Below are 13,281 nucleotides of genomic sequence, written 5' to 3' on the forward strand. Positions count from 1 at the left end.
ACGGTCACTTGACTTGCCATTGAGAGGCAGCCGCACTAACACGGAGCTGGTACAAGGCCCTGCTCCAGTTTGCTCCCCTGTCTCTGCACAGGAGCTCTCCCTTTGGGATAGGTAGGAAGAAACACACAATACAGGCAAGGAGGGTGAAAACCTGGTGTGTAGCACAAAGCTGCTCATTGTTCTGCCCTTAAAAAAACGTTCACATCCACGTTAAATTGGAAGCCATGCACTAATTGGGCCGGGGAAAGATTAACACTCTCAGCCAAATACTTTTATTGGTTTCATTAAACATGCCATAGTACGCAGCACGGAAAACGGAGGGAGGAGCAGAAACAGGGGAAACAAATGATGGCTTTAAGAACGCACCCCCCACACACACGCATTTCAAACCACGTTTTCCTGTGAGGCCAAACAGGAATCCTGAGCCTTCTTCATCATTTCCATCTTAGCAACGCTACTATCTTACTCAAGGCTTTCCCACTGGTGTTTTTTGCTTTTTTTTATGCCTTCTTAGGGTAGAAAAAAATATCCAAGGATCATTTAAATGAAGGCCAGACCTTCCTAGTATACAAATTTAGACACGAACAGAGCTTCAAAGAGAGAGACTGCGTATGAATAAACAAAAGCTTACAGTTTACCCTTGAGATTATAATACCTAAGAATCATTACACCGCTTTCAGAAAGGTATCTGATGCACCGGTCTTGTACGGAGCTCCCACCAGAGGAGCAGATTTCCTTCCCGGGGCACACAGAGGCTCTCCCAAGCACAAAAGCTCCCTCCCACCCCAAGAGATGCGCACAGCCGCCCAAACTACTTTCTGAATGTGATTTGGCTTCAAAGCTGGCAGGAGGGAGAGAGGATGAAAATGCGTTGTGTGGGAAGAAAAAAGGGTTAATACTATTGAAAGCCACTGCCTCGAAGCAAAGGAAAACCAAAAGAAAAAAAGTCTTCCCAACTGACCTTTTTAATATCAACTGTGCCCTTGCTACTGAAGTGTTGGTGCTGACTCGGCACCCCAGCGGTAGAGAAATATACTGGCAGCATCACCTCACTGTCACCACTGCTGGAGCACCAGTACAGAGCAGCCTATGGGGAAAGGAAGACAAGCATAAAAAAACACAGTGGCATGGGAATAGCTGGTGGTCGGTTATTGGCTTAGTATTCGGAACAAGATAGGCACTAAGGATATCACCCCAAAGCTTTTCAGCTTGTACCTCTAACTGAAATTTTCCTCTGGGGTTAAAGAAACCCAAACAACCACAAAAGCCCAACAACAAATGAAACCTCAAAGACACCAAACCAAAGGAGCAACACCTCAGGACACGCGCTCTCCAGGCACTAAAAGACAGGCCACTCGTCTTGCGATGATCTCTTGGGGTTCCTACTGATACAGTTGCTTTACCCGTGTTAGCGTGTGTGGAACACTTCACCCTGTAAAAGAACTCTCCAAATCCTCCAGATCCATGTGCCTCTTCTAATTTAACACACACCGGCAATTAGGCACAGACACTGAATAAACAAGTGAAGCACGTGCTCACCACCCATGCCTTGAAGCAGGGCTGGGGAGCACCGCTTGTTTTAGGGGCAGGGTAAATAAGAGCAAGAAGACCTCCACATATATGGATTGTTTTGTACACTGTTGCTACCACACCTAACAGCCTAACCTCTGAATATTCAAAGATGTTTACTTCTTCAGTTTTATTCCCTTGCATGCATGACGAGATATGTGGGCGCATTCAATTTTTCTTTAAGTTATGAAATCTGCACTCTCACGATCTATGGGCCATTAGCGGTCCTCAGGACTTTGGCTTGGATGACCAACAGCATCCCTCCATGAAACACAGCGGAATTTGAACTTTGCTACTGCCTTAAGCAAACTACAGCTCTGAATCACCATGATGCCCTGGTACGGTGCTGATAAGTCACAGGGAAAATGAGGAAGCTGTACTAACGCAGCAGTGAGACGCTGTGCTGGAAAAGCAGGGGCTTCCTGGATGGAATTTTCCTGCATTGTTCAATGGGTTTACAGCAACACAAGGAGACAACAGGCAGCGTTTATATAAGATGCATTCATACCTGTCTCGTTGGCCCTGCAGCTTGCTAACTTGAAGAGCAAGCACACTCCCATCTGTTCCTGCACGCAGTGGGGACGGCACGACACGCAGCAGCCTGTGGTCTTGCTAGGCCAGAAAGGAGAAGCAAAGCACACGCTGCTGCGCTGCCGAGAGCGAAACCAAAATCTGACAGCCCCATCCCCTGATGGGAAAGCTTTATTCTCTGCCACCACGCTCTGCGCATCCGAGGGTCCGGTCCAAAGCCCACGCTGAATTCCTGCCCAGCATCACTGTGCCCAGGACGGCAACCCCACACAACTGACCAGCTCCTGATGGATTTTGAGATTTTCTAACGCCTTATTCCTCTTTCCTCGTATCGAAGATCTATCTAAAAGCTGTTCCTCATCCTCAATCCTTTCTATCTGCTTGTGGGTTAGCACCTGGCCCTCCAGGAAGCCTCTGTCACCAAACTGCAGTCAGCCTCGAGAACGTGTTCAGACAAAAAGGAATACTGAGATTTCAAGACAGTTTAACGAACCCGGGGCCACAAGAGTTGATTTCAGACACACGCAAAAAAATGAAGTCGGGAAGACAGCAAAGCAAAAGCCAGCAGTTGTAATCACAGATCCCCCCACTCCCTCCACACAGCTCCCCTCCATCCTCATCTTGCCAGCTCCCCATGCAGCCGTCAGGGTGCAGGAGGCCACTGGGGAGGCTGTCCAGCCCCCCCAGCTCACTGTGGCAAAGGAAGCACGTTGGACAAGACAGACCTTCGGCGTTACCCAGTGTGCCCTGCCCCTGCTCCCTCCCCGCGTGCTGAGGAGGGACACAAAAGCAATACTGTCTGTCCTTATAAGCTCTGCTTTGCATGTGTTCAGCAAGCTAGGACAGCTGTGTGGACGGCTCGCAGAGTTCCAGGAAGTTGATGTGTTTCTTGGCTTCGACTCCAGTTTATTTGCCTTAGATGAAGTGGTGACCCAAGAAAATCTCTCTGTGTCCCCCTGGGCTGGCAGGCTACGGGACGACGGCATGCCTCAAGACAGGGCGCCGGGTCTCTCTCCAGATGGATGGGCCTTCCCCAGCCTGACTGTCGAGGCTCTTGCTCAGGCTGGGGCTGACCCACATCCCATTGTGTGAGGAGACACTGTGGGACATGGAGTAGAGAGCCTGGGAGTCTGGGACCACCTTCCTCAGAGCCAGGGACTGCAGAGACCGGCCCTGAAGGCTCCCTGCTGAGGTGGGAGGTGAGCCTGAGCCCCCCCTGCAGCTCTCAAGGAAGCAAAACCTCACTGCTGCTGCTGCCTCCGAGAGGCAAGGGAGGTAAAGAGAGAAAACAATCTGAAACGTAGCGAGTAGAAAGCCCTGTGGTTTCTTTCAATTTTTTGCCCTGTGCCAAAGGGTAGAATCACAAACCCAATGAATTTAATACCTTGGAGGAAAGAAAAGAAAAAAGCTATCCATTGATGTACCAGCACCTAGATGGCTAAGCAAGCAAGCACTGTGCTGAGGTAACGGGGTGCTTGTCCCAGAGCCTGAGGGGTGAGCTAGACAAATTGCACTTGAGAGAGCCAGACGGAAAACATTTCAGTGTAAGAGAGAAGAAAAGCCACTTCCTCTCCAGCCAAGGCAAGCTGCAGTGCCCTTCAGCTCTGGAGCAGAAAAAGCTGCAGGATGCAGTGCGGGTGGAGTGGGACACTCGGTTCTGCTGGGAGATGCTGGCATCCCCAGCAATATACAGCCTGTCTGAACCACGGGATATCTTGTCCTTTTAAGGTGGGCCAAGAGCAAGCATCTGTGCAGCAGCAGCACAGCTCGAGCCTGCAATCAATAGCCCCCGGTGTCACTTAAAAAACAGGGGCTTCTGTGCCTTACCAACTGGCCGTGCAGATGCCCAGGCACCCACCCGGAGGGGAGACAATCAGTCTGGTTGTTCCTCCTCGCAGCTTTGTGGAAGCAAGAAGGAACAGCAGCAGCAAGAGGAAGAAAAGCCACAAAGCTATGCGGCCGTGCAGCTCGCTGGCAATCGGTGCCTGCAGCTGTTGGGTCAGAAGGGGGGCCTGCAACCCGACAGCTTGGCCCAGCGCAGCCTCAGACCCAAGGATGCAGGCAAAGGTCCCAGGGAAATCTCTGGAGGACGGGGTGGGAGAAACAAGCAAGCATTTTGCTGCCTCATCCTTGTTTTCCACACTTAGCTGGAGCTGCATGTGTGCAGCAGGACAGGTTTGGAAGGGATTACTGAGAGGCAGGATGAATCACGCAGAGGAAGACATAGAAAATCTCCTGTGCTAGTGCCCTGCATCTTGCGTGGCGTGCTGCTTGTGCTCCTCTTCCTCCAGGGATGCATTTAAAGAGGGCTTCACCCACCAAAGGGGACAGCGCTGGTTTGCTCCCCGCAGAGCCTCAAATGAGCGCATCCTTTGCAGGTGATGGCAGTGTGCTCTGCGCAGCACCTTTTGCCAGGCAGCGTGCCCAAGCACTGCACATCTCACAGGGTAGTGCAGCAATGCTATGCACAACGTGAGAGAAGAGACAGAAATTACAGTGACTAAAACTCATTTCCTGGTGGTGGTGGTGGTGTCAATCATTAAGACCTCATCGCAAGCCTTGTGAAAATCTGATGGTATCGCACTACTGCACAAGAATCTCCAACTTATTTTCAGTGGACGTTGTAGTTTCCCAGGTTGTGTAGGAAGGATAGAAACTACAGATGCTCAACAAAACATAAAGAACAAATTAAGGGAAATGTTTTGATGTTTTAACGCCTCGAGCTCTTAAGGATAATCACGACCTCAGATGCTCAACCTGTAACTTCTTAACACACGGCAATTCCAAAACAAAGCAGCCCTTCTTTACACAACAGCATACTGTACACCCAGGAACACGCGTCCTCCAAAACCAAAATGGCTTTCTTTTTTTTTTAAGAGGGCAAAAAGATGGCAACATCTCGACACGTCTCTAACGTTTAAAAGCCAATGCAGCTGTACTCTAGCGCTGCTTAAAGATGAGAGCCTCCACCGAATTACCAAACTCATTTTAAGCAGAAAGGGATTCAACATGCAAATGTTCTGCAGAGAGAATGATTCAAGAGTCTGCAGCTCTCCTCGCTGCTCTTTTCCAGGGAGCATGACTTGCTGACAGGATTAACTACTGCCAGGCTCACGAAGCTGGGAGACAGCTGCCACATGGCAGCCATTTATTACAAAGCTCCGCTCCTCTAAAGTTAGGAAAGAGGCAGACTATTTCATCTGTGTTATCAGCAGGGTTCCTCTGCTCCACAGGCTTTGGAGACCAGGCTTCTTCTAAACAAACACCTCCTTTTCTACTCCACCTTGTTAACGTCCTTATCTTCCCATCTTCTGTTTCTGGTCAGCACAGGAACCATTCCCTCTATCAAGCTCTCCAAACAAATAAACAATACATTTATAAGTCAATTTAAAATGCTCAGAAACACACAAACTGAAAGAGGTTTTTAGCTTGACGTTTTAGGAGGGGGAACCGCACGTCACAGGGAGGAAAGAGAGAAGTGCTGGAGCAAAGGGATTCTGAAATATTCTGTGCAACCCTCACTCTTCTGCTCATCTCAGAAAGCATTTTTAATGTCAACCTCCAGTACAACGCCCAAAGCAGCCACACAGCCTTTTGTGAGCGAGATAACCTGCATACTTGTATCTCCACACCAGGCAGACCTCACACAGACCCACAAGCCAAAGCCACACTCCTGCCCTGCACCACAGAAGGCACAACAGGCTTCAAGTCAACCACCTCCTACAGTCTGGGAGATGTCATCACGTGATATTAAGTTTCGATGACCATCGACTGCCGTCCTCCCATCATTCTGAACCAGAACTAAAAGATACAGGCTAGCTGTTCAATTTTACCTGGAGCGTTCTATTTGGATATTTGCCATAGTCGCCAGAGTACCACAAACCTCTCAAAGTGGAGTTTATCACTTCCTCGTGGTGAAGGAAGAAGCCAGCCTTGAGAAAAATGCCTCTCCCCCACTGCTGATGAACGCGTTGCTGCAGCCTTGTGAGCACTCGCACCGGCTTAGAGCAGCTGGGCAGGCAGCCTTGCTTCAGCATTGTTTGGAGAGCTCTGCATTCTGAAAGTCAGTGTTTGTTTTTTGTTTGTGTTAGGTAAATTAATTACAGCGGTAGATCGCTCTGGCAAGCAGGCAAAGCATCTCCAAGCTGAGACGCACACAGGAGAGCCACCAGGGAAATTTTAACCAACGATGCTACTTGTCAGTAGTACTCCTCGGTATGAGTTTTCTTTCTATTTTGAAGTAAACACACCGAAACTAACCTGTGGGAGGTGTTTCCTGCGCACTGACAAAACGAAACAGCATCTCTTAATTTTCATAGACTGCAACTCACATGCTAAAAAAGAGCACAGGAATCCAGTTCTGCAATTTCTTTCCTTTAGCAGATGAGCAGAAGCTTCCTCAGAAAAGACCTCACTCCATCTGGCCTGAAAAAGATGCACTCTAAAAACCAAGAATTGCCTACACTCACACAAACACAAATCCCCTTCATCCACAACTATATCCAGCTGCTGATCTTCTACGTTCCTTGCCACATAGTTTTTGCTCTGGGACTTTAAAAGCCTAGGAGGCATTTCAAAAGGATTTTACAAAGTACACAGGCCCGGCCTTGCAAAAGCTCATGAGGAATCCACGGAGGTCATCGTGGAGCTTAGACAGTCTGCAAACAGCATAATCCACGCGCTGCTGGGGTGAGGAATGCCCACAGTCGGGCGGATGGGCCTGAAGACTTCTGCAGCAGTGGGCTCCTCCAACGATGCAGTAAAGCGTGAGGAAGTGCCTGCTGATCTTCAAAGCTCGTCAGAGGGAGCAGCGTTAAGTTCCCTGAACGGGAGCATTCTGGTGGCAAGGCCACAATCCTCTTACATGCTCAGAGAAAAACAAAAAAACACAGCGAACGAACAAACACCCACTAACGTGAATAACTGCAAATACTGGCAAGACTGACCCTCTACTCTGCAATGAGCCTCCAGATCCATCCAGCAAAGTTTTAAAGCTCCTCGGCGCAACAGCCACAGGGATTAGGCAAGCGGCTTACAGCCTCTGCAGCTTTCTTTTTTTTTCTATTATGGGCAGTCCTACCCACATGAGGGCTCCTGGAATGCCATTCTCAGTTGTTCAGACAAAGGGAGATGCTGCAGCCTGTAGGTGTAAAAGGTACCCACTGTAACTCTGTCAAGACCACTGCAGCGCACGGCCCCGTCGGCAGCATTTTAGGTGCAGCCCTCAGCTGTCTGGCAGGCTGTACGAGTCACTGCGAGTAAAGGGGAGTCTGGACACCTGCAGGCCACAAAGAATTGCAGGAAGTTTATTTCAGGAAAGCGGAGGGAAAAAAAAAAAAAGAAAACAGACCAAATTGTGAACAGGTTTCTTCAGTAAGTGAAGTTTCAAGTTGCTGTTCCTCCAGCCAAAAATGGCTGCTGCCGGTCCAAAACCATCCTCCTCTTCCAAAAGAGCAGTTCCACTACTTCACACATTGCCATCAAACAGATGAGACAGACAATTCTTTCCACAACTCACGTCTGAAAAGGGCAGTTCACTTCTGCTCAATCCCTCTGACAGATAATACCGCACACCCCAAAACATTCAGCTGAAACGAAGTAGTACAAATAATGAAAAGTTCGACTCCATTGTGCAGTAGTTGCAAACGTCAACCACAAAGAAAAACACAGAGTCATAGACTATCCCAGGTTGGAAGGGACCCATAAGGATTATTGAGTCCAGCTCCTGGCAAACTCCAGAACAACCGAGCACACACACTCAGAACAGATCAAGTGACCCGTGCATCCACTCACAGCCATCTCAACTTCTGCAGTGGGATAGCAAGAGTTTGCTAAGAGGAACCTCGACAAATCTCTTTCAGATATGCTCACACAGCAAAGCAACATTAAAGGATCATAGTAGGACTCGTGATACTGAAATTCATACTTACTTTCATGAGGGATGTTCCCATGTGAACATCTTCTCAGTCATATATATACATACACACCCACACAGCCACTGGCTTTTAATTCCAAGAATGAAATCACCTTGCTTTACAGTTTTAAGCCAATCCATACTGTGGCAATACGTTGCACCAAAAGTAAGGCCTCCTACTTCTTTCCATGTAAATTACAACCAATATAAAGAGTACAATAACACTGCTTGATAGAGCAGATTCTCAGCCACAAAACCCTATGTTTCAACACAGTCACCACCATTACCACTGCGTTTTCTCCAGTGATGAACAAGACCCTGCATGCCACACTTGTAAACATTTGCACCAGAGGAGGTGACTAACTGTCTCTGCCACCACTGCTGAAAAGCACCACTCGCTGCCTCACTGTGCTCACTTCCATCGTTTGGTCTCCATCAGCATTCAGCAAACATCAGTGATTGCCAATGGGGGCTGTTTTTTCCCACACGGAGGAATTCAGTGACACACCTTTGCTTCATACGCACTCCCATGTCGGACGCCACGTTGTCAGACTGCCCCACTGCTGCAATCTGTCCCACAGCAACAACGTGTAGCGGAATATTGCTGGGAACGTTCAGCCTCTACTGCCATACCACCAACATCCACCTCTGACACTGTGGGCCTACATCATAAAATAGGAGGCATTGCTTCCTGAGCAGCCCCCATGTACTCCTGCACTAATTCTGTCGAGGTCACTTAGGATCTACTCCACAACAAGAGGTGATCAATACCAACAGAATTTTAAGAGAGACACAGAAGAAGAAACCATCTTCAGATGTGGTTCTCTGAATAGCATACAACTCTTTAAAGGCACAAAATGTATTTCTACCCAAAGTCCCTCCAAACTTCATACCTAATAGGTGTTAATTCCAAGCAAAAGTAAAGGACAGAGAACATCTCAGTGGCAGAAAATCTCAATTCATACGTTCCCCTCAGTTACTAAATCGCAGGAACTATTTTTCTTCTCCAGTTCAGACATCATTGCTTTGCACAAAGTTTCATAAGCATTCAGGAGCTCAAACATTATATATAAAGAGGTACGGGGGAAGAATTCAAGGAATTAGTAGCAGTCTCACCTGTGGAGAAGATAAGTGTGTATTTTAATGAGTTTAAACAAGAAACTAAAGGAGAAACCAAACAAAACCACCAGCTAAATAAATAATTTTTCACTGTAAGGTGAAAAACGTTTCTCAGCCTACCCACTCATTTCACACATGGTAATGTGGAAGTATAATTCTACCAAAAACTAGAAGACAGTCACCAGATTTGTTTCACTTGTTTGCTCATCTGAACTTCAAAGAGGGTTTCTGAAGCTGGAAGACTTTGCCAGCCCGACTTACTGACAACTGAAGACAGAAAGGGGCCTTCCCTCATCTGTTAGGGTCTTGCACGACATGGAGGCTATGGAGGTGGACACTTTTTTAAACAGAAGGAGCAGCAACATGTTCAGCATATTTCACAATGAACTCAAAACATTATTCAATACAGATTTGACATCAAAAAAATATATGGAAGCCGACAAGTTCAGAGGTTCCTCGGTAAATACACCCCTATAAAACTTCCTAAACATGCTAAAACAGGGACAATTTCTGAATTAGCAAGGTCGTTAAAGTAAGCAACCTCCCACAAGGGTTCAGCAATTGGGAGGGTTATCAGACCTCTAGGGGAAGTCAGGGGCTCCATCTTGGCAGTGTTTCATCCCTTTGTACGCCCAGGAGACTGATTTCTCCACGATAAGCAATTAGGAACCCCAGGGGAGACAGTTAACTGTCCTACCAAAACAAAAAGGCTGCACAAATGTAAGTCTCGCCAGATTAAAGAAACACTATCTGAAGAACAGCAAATTTGTGTTTGCTCCTTTCTACTGGAACTAGCAAAGATTACTCTTTGCCTACATATGGCACACAAAGATCTCAGAAATCCCAAATTTGAGCACGTACTTGCTGCTAAATTGGTAACAAATGCTCTGAAGCATTTTCTTTCCCAAGACACCAGCACTGTGATGTAGGAAAAAAGGAGGAGGGATGGAGGGGAGGAATACAGTAAATAGTGATTAGAAGACTTGAAATAGTAATCTCATTCAGTTAAATTTGTTTTCCTCATTGTTAAAACTGTGCCCAGTCAAGGGTAAGCTGCCAAGAGAGGGACCTGGAAGGGCCGTGGGAGGCTCCTGCTTGCAGCAAGGCACCTACGTGTATCACCATCCTGCCCACGTTAAACATTTATCTCCTGCAAAGCCGAGGGCCGAATTCACCTTTCGCCTGCCAGCTGATGTAGAAGCTCCAGCACACACCACCACTGCGAGTGCCAGTGTAAGTTCTGACTTACATCAGGCACAGTAAATTTCAAAGTACTTTGACAGCCTAGAATATGAAGGAATGCTTTTCAATAAGACGACCCCCTGTTCGTTTCTGCCCTTTTATCTTTCCTTAACAGTTTGCCATCCAGTGATAGGAGGGAACCCCAGCTGCATAGCCTGAGCTTTTATCTTCTGCTGACCATGCAACAACACAAAGCTCAGCACTGGATTTCCTGCTGCTTGCCTAAAGGGGCTGTTCAGCTTGTTTAAATATTACTTGCCTTGAGAGCCTTGGAGTTGTGCCCAAGCGCTGTACTGTATCTTCCCAGCATCCATTTCAGCATGTACTTTAAAGGTCTTTAGGTTCGATGTACTATGCTCTCCCTTGCGACAGGAGGAGCCTGATGCCTCCAGGAAAAAAAGAAAACCCACACAACTCCTCCCTCTCCCCCCCATTAATCCCCACGCCTCATTCTGTTACACAGCGAACAGAAGTCCCTCTTCATCCCAAAAGCATGCAAACATATTTAGTTCAGTAAACTGAACCAATTACAACCAAGGCAAAGACATTCCAGCATGAAAGTCGGCAGCTAGAAGAAATCAGATGCCGTGTATCACTTACGGCAAGCTACCAGAGCCCTGTAAGCAAACAGCCGACAAGGTACAGGACCAAAAGAGGACTTTTAAGGCGAGCTGTGGCATGGTAGCCTCCTGTCACGTCAAGTTTAGGAAATCTCCACAGTGGATTTTAGAATATTAGACTCTTCAGATGGGACCTCCTCAGAATTTGTGAACAAAACACTGTGCTGCTTTCTTTCCTACTTCGGAGTGGGGAGGCAAATAAACTGCAGCTTTAACAAAAGCAAGAAAGAATCAGTCTGTGCAGACTCTTTCAAAGCCCCTCATGTTCACAATTACTATGTCACAGAGAGGCTGAGCTCTGCTACAAGGTCAGCAGCCAGATAACCTTGGCTGAACAAGAAGCCCTGTGCCAGGCAGCCTGGCGGAGCGTGAGGTGGCTCCCGTGCGGCCCAGCAGGCCTCGCTGCTCCCCAGCCCGTACCAGGGGAAAAGGACAGCAGGCAAACCCAGCCTAAAATCAACTTGTGGAACTTGTGGATACAGACGTGCTAATAAGGAAAACTTCAGCCAATGCTGACTGCCAGGACTGTCCTGGAAGAAGATGCCTCTCACACCCCATCTTGCTGCTGAGATGAGTGCAGTCCCCCCACACGGCGATTTAGAACTACAGCTGCAAGGAGTCTCAAGGCTAGATGTGGAAAACAGTTTTTAATCCATTCTGCTTTGCCTCAGTCTGCGGAGCACAGACTGATTTAACCTGATGTAAGCCACGGCTGTCATTCAGAAGGACGGACAGCCAGTCCTCACTTAACCCCTCAGCTCCTGCTGAACCCTTCTTCCCTCGTGCCTAGGAGGGCTCTGGGATCGTGGAATCGATCATGAATTCGTGGTGCGTTTGTTTTTTGTTTTTCTCTAACATGTGCACGCAAACATATTTCACCACCAGCCTTCAAACAGGGTAGCCGAAGCATCGTCAAATTACACCCTCTATTTGAGTGCGGGATGAGAGGCCTGAGCAAGAATGTTGTCTGTAACTCTATTCCTGCGGTGCTGCAGTACCAGGGAAAGATGAAAAGATGTCGTGGAACAAACTCTCAGACAGTTCCATCTGCAGAGTCCCTCCTCCCGCTTCCCCTCACTCCCTTCCCTCCAGCTCAGAGCTCGTTTGCAGTCCTTCTGTCCTAGGGAACATCTCTTACCATTTAAAATTCTACCTGAAGTTCAGCTCTCCGATTTACCCGGTGAAAATAAGTTCACCATAAAACATACTACCACAATTAAAATGTCTGCACTGCATCTCTTCTACGGCATCCCAGGAAGAGGGGAGCAAGAGAGCAAGAGCAGTCCCAGGCGGTCTGTCAGTCATTTTACTGCTTGTCTATCCAATCTCTCCCAGATCAAGGACTGGGTGTACCTTTTGTGCAGCACTAAGCACAAAGCAAACAAAAGACCAGAATATCTCCACCCTCAGCCTCCCTCAGAGTTCTCAGGGCTGATTTAAACTGCATTTTCCACATTTTTGTTTGTTCGCAAGCAGCTGTAAATGACCCCGTCCCCATGGGTTAAAGACAAAGTTATCCCCCCAAAAAACAACTCATGCTTGGTTAAGCTACATCAGTAACAACGCTGGAACAGTCTGCCACTACGTGTCTCAACCAGAGCTATGGAATGGTAAGCAGGGCAAACCGCTCACCTGGAGTTCTCAGGTACTTTAGAAAAAATATTTACAAACCTTGGAGCCTTGGACTTAACCTGCAGCTCAGTGGGAATGGCACACATGCTCCCGCACTGCCAGCTGACCGCCTCCAGAGAGTGGCCTTTGCCGCACAGTACATCACCTTAAGGGGATGGAATGGGACAGAAGTGGAGAAAAGAAACCAAAGCTGCACAGAGCAAGGACATGCTGCCTGGCTGCGTGTCCTCAGGCGCTGCTAGCTCACATTGCTTGCACCATCTGATCGCTCAAAGCTAAACATGGAATGTAGGTAGCAAGTCATAACACTGTGCAGGGCTGGAGACGTGACTATCAGCTGTTTCTGCATTATAATTACCGCACTGAGGTACAGCAGGACCAAACGTTTGCCTGTGAGGATTTCTGCACTGCTTTAATTCATTAAAAATAACAACGAAGGCTGCATATCACTTACAGATTCAAGATTACCGTCACTTTTCTGCGGGCCTGGAATTCCCTGTTTAAGTTCTCAGTCATCCAGGCAAGAGGAGAGACCAGCCTTATTTTGCTTTATTCAAAACAGCATCAAGAAATCAGATTTCACACGGCTGTGATCTGTCTCTCCTCCCCAAGACAGAAAGAAGTTTTAAAGACAAACAGACTGAAGCAGCAGTC

At 47.7% G+C, this 13,281-nt stretch overlaps 1 protein-coding gene across 5 annotated transcripts in view; it reads right to left on the reverse strand.

The window, feature by feature from the left end:
• Positions 1–13,281, reverse strand: part of RREB1 (ras responsive element binding protein 1) — a 122,862-nt gene that overhangs the window by 70,204 nt on the left and 39,377 nt on the right. For 2 of the 5 annotated variants that reach the window (XM_040675869.2, XM_040675858.2), the window contains exon 2: positions 962–1,087. The exons of the other annotated variants lie outside the window; for them this stretch is intronic. The gene's annotated coding sequence lies outside the window, so the exon portion shown is untranslated. The remainder of the gene's footprint in view (positions 1–961; positions 1,088–13,281) is intronic. 5 annotated transcript variants of the gene reach the window in all.

This window comes from Gallus gallus, chromosome 2, assembly GCF_016699485.2.
Source record: "Gallus gallus isolate bGalGal1 chromosome 2, bGalGal1.mat.broiler.GRCg7b, whole genome shotgun sequence".
In the NCBI taxonomy this organism is placed as follows: Eukaryota; Metazoa; Chordata; class Aves; order Galliformes; family Phasianidae; genus Gallus; species Gallus gallus.